We start from the raw sequence: 16,517 nt of genomic DNA, 5'->3' as shown, positions 1-16,517 counted from the left end.
CCAGTGGTGGAAAAGCAGAGCAAGATTTTGAAGGCTTGAGTTCAAGCTCCACTATCATCATCAGCATCATTACCATCACCACCAACACCACTAAAGCAAAATGGGAGGGGGGCATGGCTCAGTTGGTGGAAAGCCTTAGGGGGAAAAACATGTCAAAGAAAAAAGGAACAAATCCACCTTTACCTGTCTCTTTTCTCCACTTTTTCTGACAACATCCATGGTTTTGGGAAAAACATTTAACAATCACACACAAAGAGAAGCTGGAGACATTAGTTTAGACTTGTAGTTCTGAGGGTGTAAATTTAAGAATAATTTTGACTCAACTTCATAGACATTTCCTCTTTGACTACTTACTTTAAAAGCCATGACATTCCTGCCCCCAGTCCCCACTTCACGCCCTTTCCTCTAAACAAGCAAGCACTTCTTGTCCCTCTCTGAGCTTCAAGAGATTAAGACACAAAAACCAGCACTGGCCTTTGTTGGCTGCTGGCCCCAACATCTGACTTCTTAAGACCAAAAATGCCAGATGTCTTCAGAGAGGAGACTGGAGCTGAAATGAATGTTCTTCTCATTGTTGAGAAGCTGGGGGTTGAACCCAGGACCTTGTACATGCTAAGCCCAAATTCTAATTATTGAGCCATACCCATAGCAATTGCTTATTCTCTGTATCTTATTAAAATGTTCTAAGTTTTTCCTGCCTGATTTGCATCTTTCCTGTCCACCAATATTAGGAGATCACTCAATGGGAAAATATCATCTTGGGAGCTGTGGTCTGAGCAGGACCGAGAGATTAGAATTTCCAAGGACAAATACCTGATTTAATAACAGCCCCTGACTGCTACCTGTTATTATTGTCACTATTTGCACAGTTTTACTTTTGATGTGACCTTATCTCATGTCATTTGTATCTTTACTGGGCAGTGGCTTAGTAGGGGAGGGAGAATTCTCAGTCTCAGTGCTTGCTTAGTGAGTGATGTGCTAGGCCAGTACTTTCCAAAAGAAATTTCTGGGACGAAGTGAACCTTCTTTATCGGTATTGAACAGCATGGCAGCTGCTGTTCACATCTGGCACTACAGGCTCAGGATCCCTTATTCAAAATGCCTGGAACCAGGCTTTGGGGATTTGCAAATACATTCTGAGATAACTTGGAGTTGAAAATGTGGCAGAAGAGATAGGTGAGGAGACAGGAAAATTATATTTTTTGAAATAAATATTTTTTAAAGGTCCAGCAAAACAGGGGGGCCAGATTCAGAAGTTGGAACCCAGAAGCAATTAACAAAGCAGTTAAGCCTCCTTCCACTTAAATGCTAAGTACATAGACTGAGGGTGGGGGTGGGGTAGGTGGAGTGAGCTGTAGACTACCCTTTCCTTTGAAATGGTAAAAACGTAGTGCTTTGTGAATGGTTATAGACCTATAAGATGTGAAACTTCTCTGAGAAAAGGAAGCCCTAAAGCTTCCAATTGTCTTTATGTTAGGGTAGCCCCAGAGACATCTCCATATTTTAGAATACTAAGTAACATTCACTTGGCTATCCGGATCCATTGCCTAAGGGTTAGGGGTTGCTGGACAACAAGCTCATGCAAATTCCCCCAGCTCAGAAAGAATTAAGGTAGCAGGTAACAGCTGCCATTTTGAGTCTTTAACTACCATTTCCTGCTTGGAAATAATCTCCTCCCCCTCTCCCTCTAATCCTTGTATTGTCACCATGTTGCATCTCTGTTCTTTGTTGGAGACACCAAGAACCTGGGATCTGCACTTCTGTAACCACCCCATCCATAACAACATTTCAAGTGCTCAGGGGTTAACCTACTGGGTAACAGGAAATCGATTTGAGCACCTAGTCTAACTTTTCCACCTGCAACTTCCTTACAGAAACTGATTAAAAACACTTAACATGAGTGAGGGATGCAAAATCATGTTCCATGCAAGCTGTTAAACAGAAACATGAAACTCCCCAGGTTTATTTATTTATTTTTTATTATTTTATTTTATTTTAATTAATTAATTTATTTATTTTTGGCCAGTCCTGGGCCTTGGACTCCGGGCCTGAGCACTGTCCCTGGCTTCTTTTTGCTCAAGGCTAGCACTCTGCCACTTGAGCCATAGTGCCACTTCTGGCCATTTTTTGTATATGTGGTGCTGGGGAATTGAACCCAGGGCTTCATGTATACAAGGCAAGCACTCTTGCCACTAGGCCATATCCCCAGCCCCTTATTTATTTATTTATTTATTTTATCAAAGTATACATAGCTGTGCAAAATATTTAGTGCTTCTAAAGATGCTTCTTGTGCTTTCACTTTGAATGAAATTAATTAACTAATTTCCCCAACATGTCAATATTTACTTCTCATTATACAAGAACATCTACATCTTGAAGAAATGCAATGGGATGGCATATCCTTGAGTTCTTCAACTAGTGCCTAGCAATTTCCATATCAATAATTTCCATTAGTGTAATGGAACACAATAGAAGCAGCTCCTGGAATAAAAATGTATAATGAAAAAAGTGATCATAGAGAATCATTTGGCAGCAAAGCTGATCACCAATAAGCCAATGACCCGATCAATGAGTGTTAGATACATTAAGTGCATGAGATGATCCTGAAGTGTCCATTAGCAGAAATTCTAACAAATAAATTACATAAACATAATCAATACAGCTAGCTGCCAGTGTGAGCAAAATTGGGGGTTTGGGAAGCAATTTCTGAGATTTGCATTGGGTTTTACATTGCAAATTACCCCTCCCCTCCTTAATGCTTTTTCTAAATTAGTTTGTTGTCTCATTGTTATCATGCAGTAATGGGAAATGGATAAAGATAGCCATAGGCTCTCTCTCTCTCTCTCTCTCTCTCTTGCTCTCCCTCTCCCTCTTGCTCTTTCTGTCTCCCTCTGTCTCTCTAGGACACACCTTGCTAGAAAAAAGCTTTGAAGGTAATAATGCTATGAAAATATACCCTCACTTTTACTTTAAGTACTGAAGATTGAACCTAGGACCTCAGGCTTGCTGGACAAGCGCTCTACTGCCTGAGCTTCTTGCTTAGCTTTTTAGTTTGTGTTTTGTTTTTGAGATAGGGTTTCACTACTGCCTCAAATTCCTGATCTCACTGTCTCTGCTTCTTGAGTAGCTGGGATTACAGGCATGTGCTTACCATGTGTGGTTCAGCTTTTGCTTTTGGAGGCAAGGAAAGAGAAGAAACTGGACCAGGAGGTAGCATGGGGTATTAAAATTAGAACGATGCCTTTTATACTTGGATGGGAAAGATGTTCTCTGATGATTGCTCAATATGCCAGCCCACATTCTGACTGCAAAGGAGAAAACAAAATCCAATTGCCATGGCCTGTGCCCTGCCAGACAGATCCACATCCTTCCTTTGCCTTCACGCTAGTTTATGTCCTTTGATTTTACACATTACTACCTTAGCTGATGACAGCATATGATCTCACAATTATGTATCATTTAACTGATACTACGCTTTCATTTGCTTCTCTGACAGGAGCAAGATTTTGCTTTGCTTATTTAAGTGGTTGTGTCTGAGCTACTTGTGAGCTCTACTCACTGTGAAAGCCCAGCCTTGCCTTCAAAGAGCTTGGTCCTAGGATAGAATTAGGACACTTGGGGCTCCTTCATGCCTCTATTCCCTTCAATCTTCCCAGTATGGCTGAGAGACCTACTGTGTGATTGGTACCGTATTAGGCACAGGTAAATAATACCTAACTTTATCAGAGGAAACTGGCTTAGGGTTAGTGAGGTAGTATCACAGAGAAGCATAATTCGCTTCTCTATAATGCTAAGACCATGGTAGTTGTGTTTCTGGGTCTTGGGATTAAGCTCCTGAAGATAAAAACAGTCAAAAACCAGAAACAACATCCTTCTTTCCTTCCTTTGTTCCCTCCCCCTCCCTCCCTCCCTCCCTCCCTCCCTCCCTCCCTCCCTCCCTCCCTCCCTCCCTCCCTCCCTCCCTCCCTCCCTCCCTCCCTTTCTTTCTTTCTTTCTTTCTTTCTTTCTTTCTTTCTTTCTTTCTTTCTTTCTTTCTTTCTTTCTTTCTTTCTTTCTTTCTTTCTTTCTTTCTTTCTTTCTTTCTTTCTTTCCAGTTCTAGGGCTAGAACTCAGGGCCTAGACATTGTCCCTGAGTTTCCTTTATTCAAGGCTAGCACTCTACCACTTGAGCCACATCACCACTTCTGGCTTTTCTATTTATGTGATACTGAGGAATCGAACCCAGGGGCTTCATGCATGCTAGGCAGGCACCACTAAGCCACATTCTCAGCCTTACAACATCATTTCAATGCAGAAAATCATATCAGGTTTCAAGCCACAGGAGTTCAATTCATTAGTGGGCAGTTTGGAGAAAAATGAAAAGAATACATATGACCTTGACAATAAAATTAAATTATAAAAAATAAAATGATGAACTATTCATATTAAAATTGATGAATATATTCATGTATCCATGAATATATATTAATGTATATAAAATATATGGAATGTGAATATATATACATGCATGAATATGTGTGTGTATGTATATGTGTTTGTGCTGGTCCAGGGGTTTGAATTCATGGCCCAGGCACTGTTCCTGAGCTTTATTTGCTCAAGGCAGGTGCTCTACCACTTGAGCCATAGCTCCATTTCCAGCTTTATTGGTATTTAATTTGGAATAAGAGTTTCATGGACTTTCCTGCTCTCATGGCTTCGAACCACAATCCTCAGACCTCGACCTCCTGACTTGCTAGGAATACAAGTGTGAGCTACCAGTGCTCAGTGATGACAATACTTTTTTTTTTTTTTAATAAAATGAGGATTCATAAAAATATAAAATAACCACATGTCAAGATTATATTTAACTCATCGCTTATGGAGGCAACCAGGAATATGTCCCTATGGGCTCAAGGGTGAATTAAAAGAGCAGATTCATACACAGGTGGGAATCAAGAGTTGTGACCTAAATTTGCTTCACTAGATGCAAAGCCTAGTTGAAGAAGAACTGTGCAGACAATTTCCAAAGTTCATTTGCATATGATGGAGGCACAGTTCTGGGTTCCTGCCTGCTTGTGTGCAAACCCTGTGGCATCTCTCCCCTGGCCTATGGGCACCACAGTGGATATAACAGGCTTGCTCGTCATTGCTCGATGACACATGTGAAAGGATTTTGCAGATGTCACTAAAGCTTTGAGGTGAATTAATTTTTTAAAAGGAGATTATTCCAAATGGGTCTGACCTAATCAACGAAACCCTTAATGGAAGAAGTTTGAAGTAGTAAAGATTCTCCTAGCCTTTGAGAAGCAGATTGTGAAGCGTGGAAAGGATTACATGAAGGGGAATAGCAGGAAACATCTAGAAGCTGAAAACAATCCCTGCCTGAAGCCCACAGCTGACAAGAAAGCAGCCATCTCAGGCCTACAATCTCAAGACAAAGCCTACCAATAACAGTAAAGCCCAGGCCCAAGCAAGATGACAAGAAGATGGTCTCCATTGCTGAGTGTTGTTAAAACCTGACCCCCCCACACCAAAAAAAAAAAAAGTCCAAGATTTCATTAAGTTGCCAAGTTTGTAGTGATTTATTAAACAAGAATAGGAAACTAACACCTATCTACCAAGAAGAACTGTTTGGCCAGGTGCTGGTGGCTCATGCCTGTAATCCTAGCTACTCAGAAGATTGAGACTTGAAGGATCTCAGTTTGAAACCAGACTGGGCAGAAAAGTGCTTGAGACTTCATCTCCAATTATCCAACAAAAAGTTGGACTGGAGGCATGACTCAAAATAGTAGAGTGCCAGTTACAAGCCACTGTACATACACACACAAAAGAAGAATTGTTTGTAACGCCACATATCCATTAACTATAACTTATTGTACAATAGCTCAAAGCTGTGAAAGTTCATATTGTTGTGCCAAGTCGTGAAACCACCACCAAGAAGACCACCTAGACTCAGACATTCCGAAATGCAAAAGCAAGGCAAGGCTTTATTTAAGCGAGCTGCAACTCGGGCCTCGTCCTACCCACTGACACAGCGGAGGTTAGGAGGGAGCCTCGAGCTGTGATTACACAGGGCTTATAAAGGCAAAGAACAAAGTTACAACAATCAGGTGTTCAAGCAAGCAAGATTAGGATACAGGTACAAATCTGATTGGCTCAGGGTTCGATTCTAGGGGTGGTTAGAGTTAAGCATTCCCAGCGGTTAGAGTTCTAGACCGACTGGGCCCTAATAAGCTTATCCTGGGTCTGCTCACAAGGCCTTCTTATGTCAGGTTCATGTGGTAAAGTGGGGTTCACATGGTAAAGTGGGGCCTGACTTCGAAGTCTGGCACTTCAATATACCCCCATATTCAAGTAATCTAGGAGACCAGAGATAACACCTGGACTTTTTTTTATTTATTAATTACATTTTGTTGACAAGGTGTTGTGCAAAAGGGGTACAGTTACATAGGGCAGTGAGTACATTTCTTGTGCTATCTTACACCCCCATTTTTCTTTCCCTTCCCTAGATCAGGTAGGCATATGTACAATACCCAGTGTACCAAAAGCATATACAGTAGCTACATGGCATATGCCAAAGGAAATTCACCTAGAACTTTAAATATAACATCAACAATAGAGTTTGCTTATCCTTGTCTTATATGATCATACATATATAGCTTTTGAGCTATTGTGATCCACTGAGAGGTCTATTTTAGACCTTTTTATGTTTGGTAGTTGTTTGGTTTTAGTTACATAATGTAAGGTTGCCTACCCAAACCTGTGGGAAATACCATTTGACAAGAAGTTTTTTGTTTTGCAGACCTGGTCTCTAGTGTTCCCCGCGCCCCCCCCCCCCACCTTAACAGTCATATATCAAGGAGATCATGCCCCTTTGTTTTCTGTGTTCTAGGCTTGTCTCGCTCAACATTATTTGTTCAAGTTCTGACCATTTCCCTGCAAATACCAATATTTTATCATTTCTAATCGCTATGTAGTATTCCATTGTGTATAGGTACCACATATTTTGGATCCATTCATCTGTAGTGGGGCATCTGGGTTGTTTCCATATTTTGGCTATTGTGAATTGTGCAGCGATAAACATGGATGTGCAGATGTCTTTTTGATATCCTTTTCCCATTTAATAATTGGTTTACTGGGCTTGGAGGGGGTTAGTTTTTTGAGTTCTCTGTAGATGACAACATCTGGACTTTTATTGAATGTAAGCAACTTACTTGGTCTGTTTCAAAGTCCTTTGACACAGTGAGAAATGCTGCATTTGGCAAAGTGTCTATTTTACAATCGATATTATTTTATTTTAAAAAACAAAACAAAACAAAAAAAACCTTTGTTGATGCCAGCCACTGGTGGCTCACACCTTAATCCCAGTTACTCAGGAGGCTGAGATGTGAGGATCACAATTCGAACCTAGTCCAGGCAGGAAAGTCCACGAAAGTCTATGAGACCCTTATATCTTATAAACGACTCAGAATAAGCCAAATTGGAACTGTGGCTCAGTGGTAGAGTGCTTGCCTTGAGCAAAAAGAAGCTCAGGGATAATACCCAGGCCTTGAATGAAAGCCCCTGGACTGGCATTTTTAAGAAGACAAAACAAACAAACAAACAAAAGCACACCAAATAACCTTTGTTGCTTCCCTGAATGGACTTAGATTCCTTTTCTTCCTTGGCCTTGGGCTTGAACTCTAGGTTTAGTTTTTGTGTTCAAAGTTAGCACTTCACCATCTTGAGCCATAACTCCACTTTTTTTTTTTTTGTAGTTTAGTGGAGATAGGAGTCCCAAGGACTTTCTGCTTGGGCTGGCTTGGAACTGTGATCCTTGGATTTCAGCCTCTTGAGTAACTAGGATTAAAGGTATGAGCCACTGGCACCTGGCTACTTAGACTTTCTTTCTTCTCTCTCTCTCTCTCTCTCTCTCTCTCTCTCTCTCTCCCTCTCTCTCATTCATCCTTCCTTCCTTCCTTCCCTCCCTCCCTCCCTCCCTCCCTTCCTTCCCTTTGTCTTTCTTTCTATAGGCAGTATTCTTATCCCCATGGTATAGGGGAAATTGAGGCAGAGAGGATTCAGTGCTTTCCCCAGAAGTCTCATCTAGTGAGTGTCAGATCTTGGATTCACATCCTGACAATCTGGGTCTTTGTCTTTAATCCTCATGTTATTCCATGTTTGTAATACAGCATTCCTTGAGCCTGGGGACCAGCTGCATCTGGGGATCAGTCACATCTGGTGACCAGACATATCCAGAGGCTGCTCTGTAGTATGCCTTGCCCTAGAATTTCTCTTACAAGCTTCCACATTGTCAGTAGCCTTGGTCTGTCTTCAGACAGACAGTAAGAAATTAAGGAATTTTTATAATTTCTTGGAGCCCCATCTCTCTAAGATGATCGACTGGGGGCCCAAGCTCTGTACAGGCAAATACTCTGCAGCTGTCCACAAACAATAAGTAATACAAATGGAGACCAGGGTGTCAGATTTCCTGTTTACAGTTCCCCTCCAATGGGGATCTCTCTGGGAGAAATGTAAGGCTAGCAGCAGATTAACAAGGACTCACTTATTTTACCAGAGAGAACAATGGGTCCTCTGACCACCACATCTGAGTCATTCCTTCCCTGGTTTCCAGGCAGGACCATGGCATCTTAAGAGCACCCATGCCTGTGTGTATGAAGCGAGAAGGAGAGAAGCAAACAAGACACCTAGAGAGGAGGCACCTGCCAGATAAGTTTCCTCTGTCCAGAAGAAAGCACTGTTCCAACACTCAGATCTAGTTTCTGTGTGAGTAGCTACTCTGCCTGGGGAAAATAGCAACATCTAGATTGCATAATGTAGTCCTCTTTCGGCAGTGTCACTGCCAGGAAGCTGCTCCTTGAGTTCTGTTCCCTTTTCGGATTATTCATACTTCTCCTCTCCCCCACCCCCCGCCCCCTTCATTGTGGCTGGTTGGAAACTCTAAGCAGGAAACCAGACCTGCCTACTGAAGTGCCTCTCAGGGTCTGACAGCTGAAGAAGGAGAATTTTCTGGGGCTGGCTCTGGAAGTTAGAGGTAAAGATTGAATATCACTTTTCCAAATTGCTGGGCACTTGGGCTGGGGATATGGCCTAGTGGCAAGAGTGCCTGCCTCATATACATGAGGCCCTGGGTTCGATTCCCCAGCACCACATATACAGAAAAAAATGGCCAGAAGTGGCGCTGTGGCTCAAGTGGCAGAGTGCTAGCCTTGAGCAAAAAGAAGCCAGGGACAGTGCTCAGGCCCTGAGTTCATGGTCTAGGACTGGCCAAAAAAAAAAAAAAAAAAAATTGCTGGGCACCAGAAATGTTTTGGATTTTAGGTATTTGAGTACATACCTAAACAAAATGAGGTGGGAGATGGGACCCAAGTGTAAACATGAAGTTCATTTATGTTTCATATTTGCTTTATACACAAAGGCTGAAGGTAATGTGTGTGTGTGTGTGTGTGTGTGTGTGTGTGTGTGTGTGTGTGTGTTAGGCTGTGGGCCTTGAACTCTGGGCCTGGGTACTGTCCCTGAAGGCTAGCACTTTACCACTTGAACTACAGCGCCACTTCCACTTTTCTGGTGGTTAATTGGAGATAAGAATTTCACAGACTTTCCTGCCAAGGCTGGCTTTGAACTGTGATCCTCAGATCTCAGCCTCCTGAGTAGCTAGGATTACAGGTGTGAGCCATTAGCGCATGGCTGAAGGTAATCTTGTACAACATTTTTAGGTAATTTTGTGCACAAAACATTTGTACATTGGACCATCATCAGGCCTTCAAAAGTGTATGGATTTTGGATTTTCTGATCAGGAATGCTAAACCTGGACTATGCTGGACATTCATTAGTTTGGGATTTAATCCCACTTCTCTGACAATTCCACCATTTCCTCCCCCTCTTCCTTCAGCAGGATTATACTCCTGGTTTAGGGTAGAACATGTAATTTAAGCTTAAGCCAATCAGGGTATTACAGTTCTTTACCCTCCAATGATTGGCTTGTTTGAAGTTATGTGATCAACAGAGCCAATCAGAGGAGCATTGGAATTCTGGGAAGGAGACTCTCTTGGTCCTTACTGGAGGATCGAGGTGAGAGGTTGGAGCAAGTGTTAGTCACTCTACTATAGCTTGCTGTTGGCAGGGCATGCTGGTCTGAGAATGCAGTCCAGCCAGAGAGAGGGCAGAGTGACACTAGGTCTTTGGGACAGTGCTTGAGCCTCTGAAGTCAGTCTTGCTTCCAGACACTCAGTTACCTGGTTTATTATATTTTCTTTGAGCATGATCTTGAGTTACATTTCCTGCAAGGAAACGAGCTATTTTCCCCCAGGGAAAGTTGAGAAGAAGCTCTAAGAACAAGAGCTGAGGAGTAGTTCAGAATCCTTTAGCCAAAAGAGCCATATCTTACCTGAGGCTATTTGTCCATTTACTTTTATGTGAGAGGGCAGAACTCACAATACAGTCTTTTAGAGCCATTGGCTTTCCCATTTGCTTCCATCTAAAACTGACATTTTCCTTTTTCCTCATTGGACCTATGGAAGCAAGATGGGTCACCAGCAGCTCTACTGGAGTCACCCCCGAAAATTCGGCCAGGGATCTCCCTCTTGCCGCGTGTGCTCTAACCGCCACAGTACGGGCTCAACATGTGCCAGCAGTGTTTCCGCTAGTATGCAAAGAAGATCGGATTCATTAAATAGGACTAATCGATCTTTGAGCAGGTTATCCAAGACATCAAACCCAATGAAAGACCATATTTGTACATAAAATAAAAATTAAGGAAACCTAAAAAAAAAAAAACACCTGACATTTTTATGGGCTAGGAGAATCTGTTTTATTATTCAAAGAATGGCTGGATCTGGGCTTAAAGTGGAGACAGACACACAGGTTGATTCCTCAGTAAGAGTTATCCCTATTTGATTCAGGTCCCCACGCCTTTTACATGCATATGACATCATCTCACTTGCACTAACACTTTAGCTGAGGACTGGTTTATGAAGATGTCTTGACAAGGGAATACAGAAGCACCTGAATCTTTAGTCGGCTGAGTCCATCTCTCAGCAGATGCCTTCAGAGTAGCAAGAAGTAGTGCTTTATTTTTAGAGGACATTGGCACAAGACCATAATGCAAATGGCTCCTTCCTCTCCTTGTTCAAATACCATGAGCAGGTCTCACCAGTTTCGTTTTCTGGATTTGGCACTGGCTGTTATGTTTTATTACTGTTGTTTGGGTTGGGTTGATTTATGAGTTTGACATGTTTTAAGGGAGGCAAGAATGGAATTTTACCAGTTCTTCCCAGAATATTTGCCATGTAATTTGGCTGCCTGAGTCCATTCAGGCCAGGTTAAGAACATTGAGCCTGACCAGGCACCCGAGGCTCACTCTTGGAATCCTAGCTACTCAGGAAGCTGAGAGGTGAGGATGGCCATACCAAGCCAGCCCAGCTAAGAAAATCTGTGAGTACTTATCTCCAACTAATCACTAAAAAACCCCAAAAATCTGGAAGTGGAATTGTGAGCCCAAATGGTAGAGTGCAGGCCTTGAGTCAAAAAGGTCAAGGGACAATACTCAGGTTACTGGTGGAAAGATGGATGTTGTGTGTCCAAGGAGACAGTCAAGGGAAGGGAATGAACAAGGGCTGCCTGCCATTCTGGCCACCAAAGAAGAGAGAAAACAAGACTCTACCTGTTTAATGTGCAGCATGACTTCATTTCTGTTGAAGATTCCACCTCTAGAAAAAGAGATGCTATACGTTTGTTGGAATCTAATCCATCACATCAGCACTGTCAGAATAGAACAAGTGGGAAGCAAAAGCAGCTTTCGGTCATTGCCAAAGTACCTGAGACCAAAAACTTCAAAGGAGTAAAGATTTAGGTTGGCTCATGGTTCCAGAGGTTTCAATTCAATGTTTCTTGGATGTTGTCCTTAGGCATATGGTAGGCAGCCCATCATGGAGGAGAGGCCATAGCAGAGGAAACCTCTCACCTCATAGCAGCTGGGAAGCTGAAAGAGAATGGAATCAGGTCCTATAGCCCCTTCAAGGGCACATGACCAATAACCTAACTCCCTCCCACCAGAGCCCAAAAAGGTTTCACTACCTCCCAACAGCCTCATCAGCTGGGAATAAAGCTGTCAACACATGAGCTTCTAAAGGACGTTGAAGATCCAATCCATAACAAGAAACAAGAGAATGCAAGCGCGATCTCCTTAACAAAGCATGGTAGTATTAGTTAGGATATGGCTACACATCATTTCCAAAATTTCAGCTGCTTACCACAGAGATTATCCCCTGTTCATGTAACAGACAAAATTGGTTCTTTCTTACCAGCAGGCTGATTAACACCCATATTCCTTCTGTTATATGACTCCACCAAGAGCCAGATACTGGTGGTTCACACCTGTAATCCTTGCTACTCAAGAATCTGAGATTTGAAGATCTTGGTTTGAAGCCAGCTCAGGCAGAAAAGTTCAAAAGACTCTTATCTCCACTTAACAGTCCAAAAGCTGGAAGTAGAAGTGTGGCTCAAGTGGTAGAGCAATGACTTTGAACATAAAAAGCTAAGCAAGAGAGTGAGGACCTGAGTTCAGGGCACAGACTGACATGTAGACATACAGACAGACAGACATGCCCGTGCATGTGCATGTGCGTGCGCGCATGCGCCCTCACACACACACGCACACACACACAAACACCATGAATGGAATATGGTGAGAGAATGGGGGAGGACCACAGAGGTATGGTTAGACAGGAATCACTTCAAATGTTCTGATACACAGCAGGTAACTTGACAACATTTAATTGTGTGTTTCAAAATAGCATGTAGAGGGGATTTTGATTGACACATCACAAAAAGGAATGATATGCATTCGAAGTAATGGATATACCTATTACTCTGATCTGATCATTACATAATTATAGATGTGTTTTCAGTGGTCACATCATACTCCATAAATATGTACAGTTGTATGTCAATTAGAATTTAAAACACTTGAAAAAACACTAAACAGGCAGTTTTTTTTTGTAACAAAAACCTCAAATTTATTCTGATAAAATATACTACGATATAATGTATAAAAGTACTGAATGAAGAAATGAGGAATGGAAGTTCAAATAGGGTAATTAATTTTAAATGAAGCAAACAAAGAAAATACTTCAGTGCTGTACTGAGGCTTGAACTCAAGACCTTACACTTTTGCTTGTTTTATTTTTCTTTCTCCTCAAGGTTGGCACTCTTTTTTTTTTTTTTTCCAATCCTGGGGCTTGAACTCAGAGCCTGAGCATTGTCCCTGAGCTTCCTTTTTCTCAAGGCTAGCACTCTACCACTTGAGCCATGTGGTGCTGAGGAATCGAACCCTGGGCTTCATGCATGCTAGGCAAGCACTCTACCACACATTCCCAGCCCAGCACTCTTTTTAAAAAACATATGTTTCGTTGTTATTAAAAAGGGGATGTACAGAGGCGTTATAGTTACATAAGTCAGGTAGAGTGCATTTCTTTTTGGACAATGACACCCCTTCCCTTACTTCCTCTCAGTTTTCCCCTCCCACCCCCACCCACAAGTTGTATAGTTCATTTTTAATGTAGCATCTGGTTAGTATCACTGCTGCATTTGTTTACCCTTTGTCCCTCCATTTTTGTGCCTCTCCCTTACCCTCCCAAAGAGACATAAATGAATAAACAAGGTAAAAAGAAAAGAAAACAGTAAAAAGGAAAAAAACCTCTTGTTTCTGTTTCCTGGAATCCATTTCAATATATATTATTTTGTATGATAAGAGGCACATAGGCATTGTGCCTTTTTGTTCCTCTCCTAAGAGTATTCTCCTTTGGTCTCACTGTATGTGAATGCCTAGATTCCTGTATAATTTATCATGTCCCAGTGTATTTTACGTTCAGCCTCCACATGTGATAGAAAATACATGCCATTTGCCTCTCTGAGCTTGGCTCACCTCACTTAACATGATTTGTTCTAGGTTCACCCATTTCCCTGCAAATATCATAATTTTATCCTTTACAATGGCTGTTTAAAATTCCATTGTGTATAGGTACCACATTTTTGGGATCCACTCATTTATTGTTGGGCATCTAGGCTGTAATGCCATATTTTTTAACTTGACCTCCACTTGGTAATTTCCTGAAGCACTTTATGTTAATACAGTTTACTCTTCAAAAAACCTCATCTGATTTTATTGGTTTAAGTTGCAGCTTGAGCATCACAAGGCTTTAAAATAACCTCGGCTGTGTCTAACGTGTATGTGCACAGGGGTATTGCCCTCCACAGTGGTTCCCAGTGTGTGGTCCTCCAATCAGGACATCAACAACACCTGGAAATGTGTAAGACATTCACATTCTCAGGTCCTAGCCAGATCTACTGAGTGAAAGCTCTGGGGTGGGGTCCAGCCATCTGTAGGACAATAATCTTCCATTTGATTATGATGCACACTTGTGTTTAAGAACCACTGTTTCCATATCCACAAACTGTCTGCATCCAGGTGGAAGGGAAAGAAGGAAGCAGAAAAGAGCACACCGGCTTCTTAATTGGCTTGGGCAGGAAATACTCCCCAGTTCATTGGTAATATCTACTCATGTGGGCCCTGCTGGATTAAGAGGAATTGGGAAACAAGATGGCTGGCAGCAAGCTCACACCCTCCAGTTGTCTTCCTGATCCTGAACTCAAGACGGGAGAAAAAGAGGGCATGAGAAATTCTAAGCTTAATATGGACGGTCAGCAAGCCTAGCTTTAGGAGCTTAGGACTCCTCTAAATATTCGTGTTGATGTGGGATAGACTGATTTCATTCAGAGGGAAGAATTAACACAGAAAAGTTGTCAAAATTTACAAAGCGATATGCCATGTCCCATTTTCATAATGGAAAGTTTTCATTCCTGTCAGAAAATATCTTGAGTCATGTCTTGAGTAGATCTCTCTGTGGGTCTCCATCTTCCTATTTCATTTGCCCCAACAGCTCAGATATTCTGAGGCAGAAATGAAAGATTATACATCTGTAGACACCTGACGTGAATTCAGAAGGAATCTGTTCACCTGAGCCTCTTGCAACAGTATAATGGAGCCATATATTTCTACGTTTGAGGGTAAGGGCCTCACTTTACCTTTAATCTTCTTGTAGCATAGGGTGAGATGGGTAACCTCTCTGGGCCTTAGTCTCCTCTTCTTTGAAAGAGATAAAAGGATTATTGGGTCAAGTACATACATAAAAGGTGGTAAAGGTGTCTTAAGAATGGTAGTATTTCTAATCACTCCCCTTTCTCTTCCTACACTTAATGTGGAAATCACCCCAGAGAGCCCAGGCAAGTTAAATACAGTCATCCCTTGCTATATTGTGGTTCACTTACTGTGGCTTCACTGTATCACAGGTTTAAAAAAAATTCTGTAATCTAATTCTAACATAATTCTAATTCTGTATCACTGAGTTTTTGCTATATTGTGGGATTTTTATGGTATATAAGTATTTATATGGAGCATATGAAGTGCTTATAAGAATGTGGGAAAGGTTTATAAAGAGAGTAGAAAGGGTTTACAAAGCTTTTATAGACACACACACGAAATATAACTCCCACAATAGGTGAGGGGTCACTATAAACCAGCTTTTGGTCCCCATTCTAGGTAAATGCTTTTGGGGGGAGTTTGAGCTGCTTTGTAATACCAGAAAGAATTCAAGACATTCTTATTTCCATCAGGCCATATTCAGGAGGCTAAGGAAACTCTGATTAAAGCTATTTTAGTGAGAAAAGTTTGGTTTAGGCTGGCCTTTCCAGACTGCCTCTATTGCAGGCATTTGACTTTTGTTTGTCTTAGGTTTTTTGTGGGTTCTCTATGGCCTGGATTTGGTGTTTAGGTTCATAAGACTAGATTCCAAAAAAGATGAACGGCCCAGTGAGCTAAGAAACAGCCTAGGTACTTGAAAAGTTTGTTCTAGCTGTGACACTTCAGAAAGTGACTCAATGAGCCAGTGGTATGGAGAAAAGAGAACCAATTGTCTGTTTGAGGACAGAGACAACTCTGCCCATTTGAGCAGTTTGGGTTCCATAATTTCTTATGAGAATCAGTGGTTAGGATGGATCCAGAAAGGTGATAAAACAAAGCTATTATTGCTGTTGAGAATTTTATACATCCAAAATAAAATGAATTTAATCTCAGATATTTTCAATTCTGGATCTAAGAGTCTGTTCAAACCCATAATGGTACTGTGCTTTTTAAATTTCCAAAACCTTTTCATACATGGTAAGAAGGCTGGGAGCATGTAAGTTATACTAATTTGTCTTACTCAAAGACCATTTGGTGTCAGAGAATTTGAATTCACTCCAAAGTACTAATTATATGTATTTCAGTCAAACTAGACCACTTGTCTTTCTAGATAGTATACTTTTGCACCTAAGTGATGTTTTTCTCCTTAGACTTGCCTGGAATTAAGGCTTGGCAATTGATTGTTCCTGCCAAGTTTGTAGCATGATTAGGATGGTGTGGACTCTACAGAATTTAGGTGGAAGGCAATCCCTTCCTCTCACTTGTAGCCTGACCTTAAATTTATTTATTTATTTTTGCC

General features: G+C 41.6%; 1 pseudogene; it reads left to right on the top strand.

The window, feature by feature from the left end:
- The first annotated feature begins 10,474 nt into the window (after positions 1 to 10,474).
- On the top strand, positions 10,475 to 10,655 carry LOC125362085 (annotated as a pseudogene).
- Positions 10,656 to 16,517: the final 5,862 nt, after the last annotated feature.

The sequence above is a fragment of the Perognathus longimembris genome, chromosome 13 (assembly GCF_023159225.1).
Source record: "Perognathus longimembris pacificus isolate PPM17 chromosome 13, ASM2315922v1, whole genome shotgun sequence".
Lineage (NCBI taxonomy): Eukaryota > Metazoa > Chordata > Mammalia > Rodentia > Heteromyidae > Perognathus > Perognathus longimembris.
This window is presented reverse-complemented; position numbering and strand designations above follow the sequence as displayed.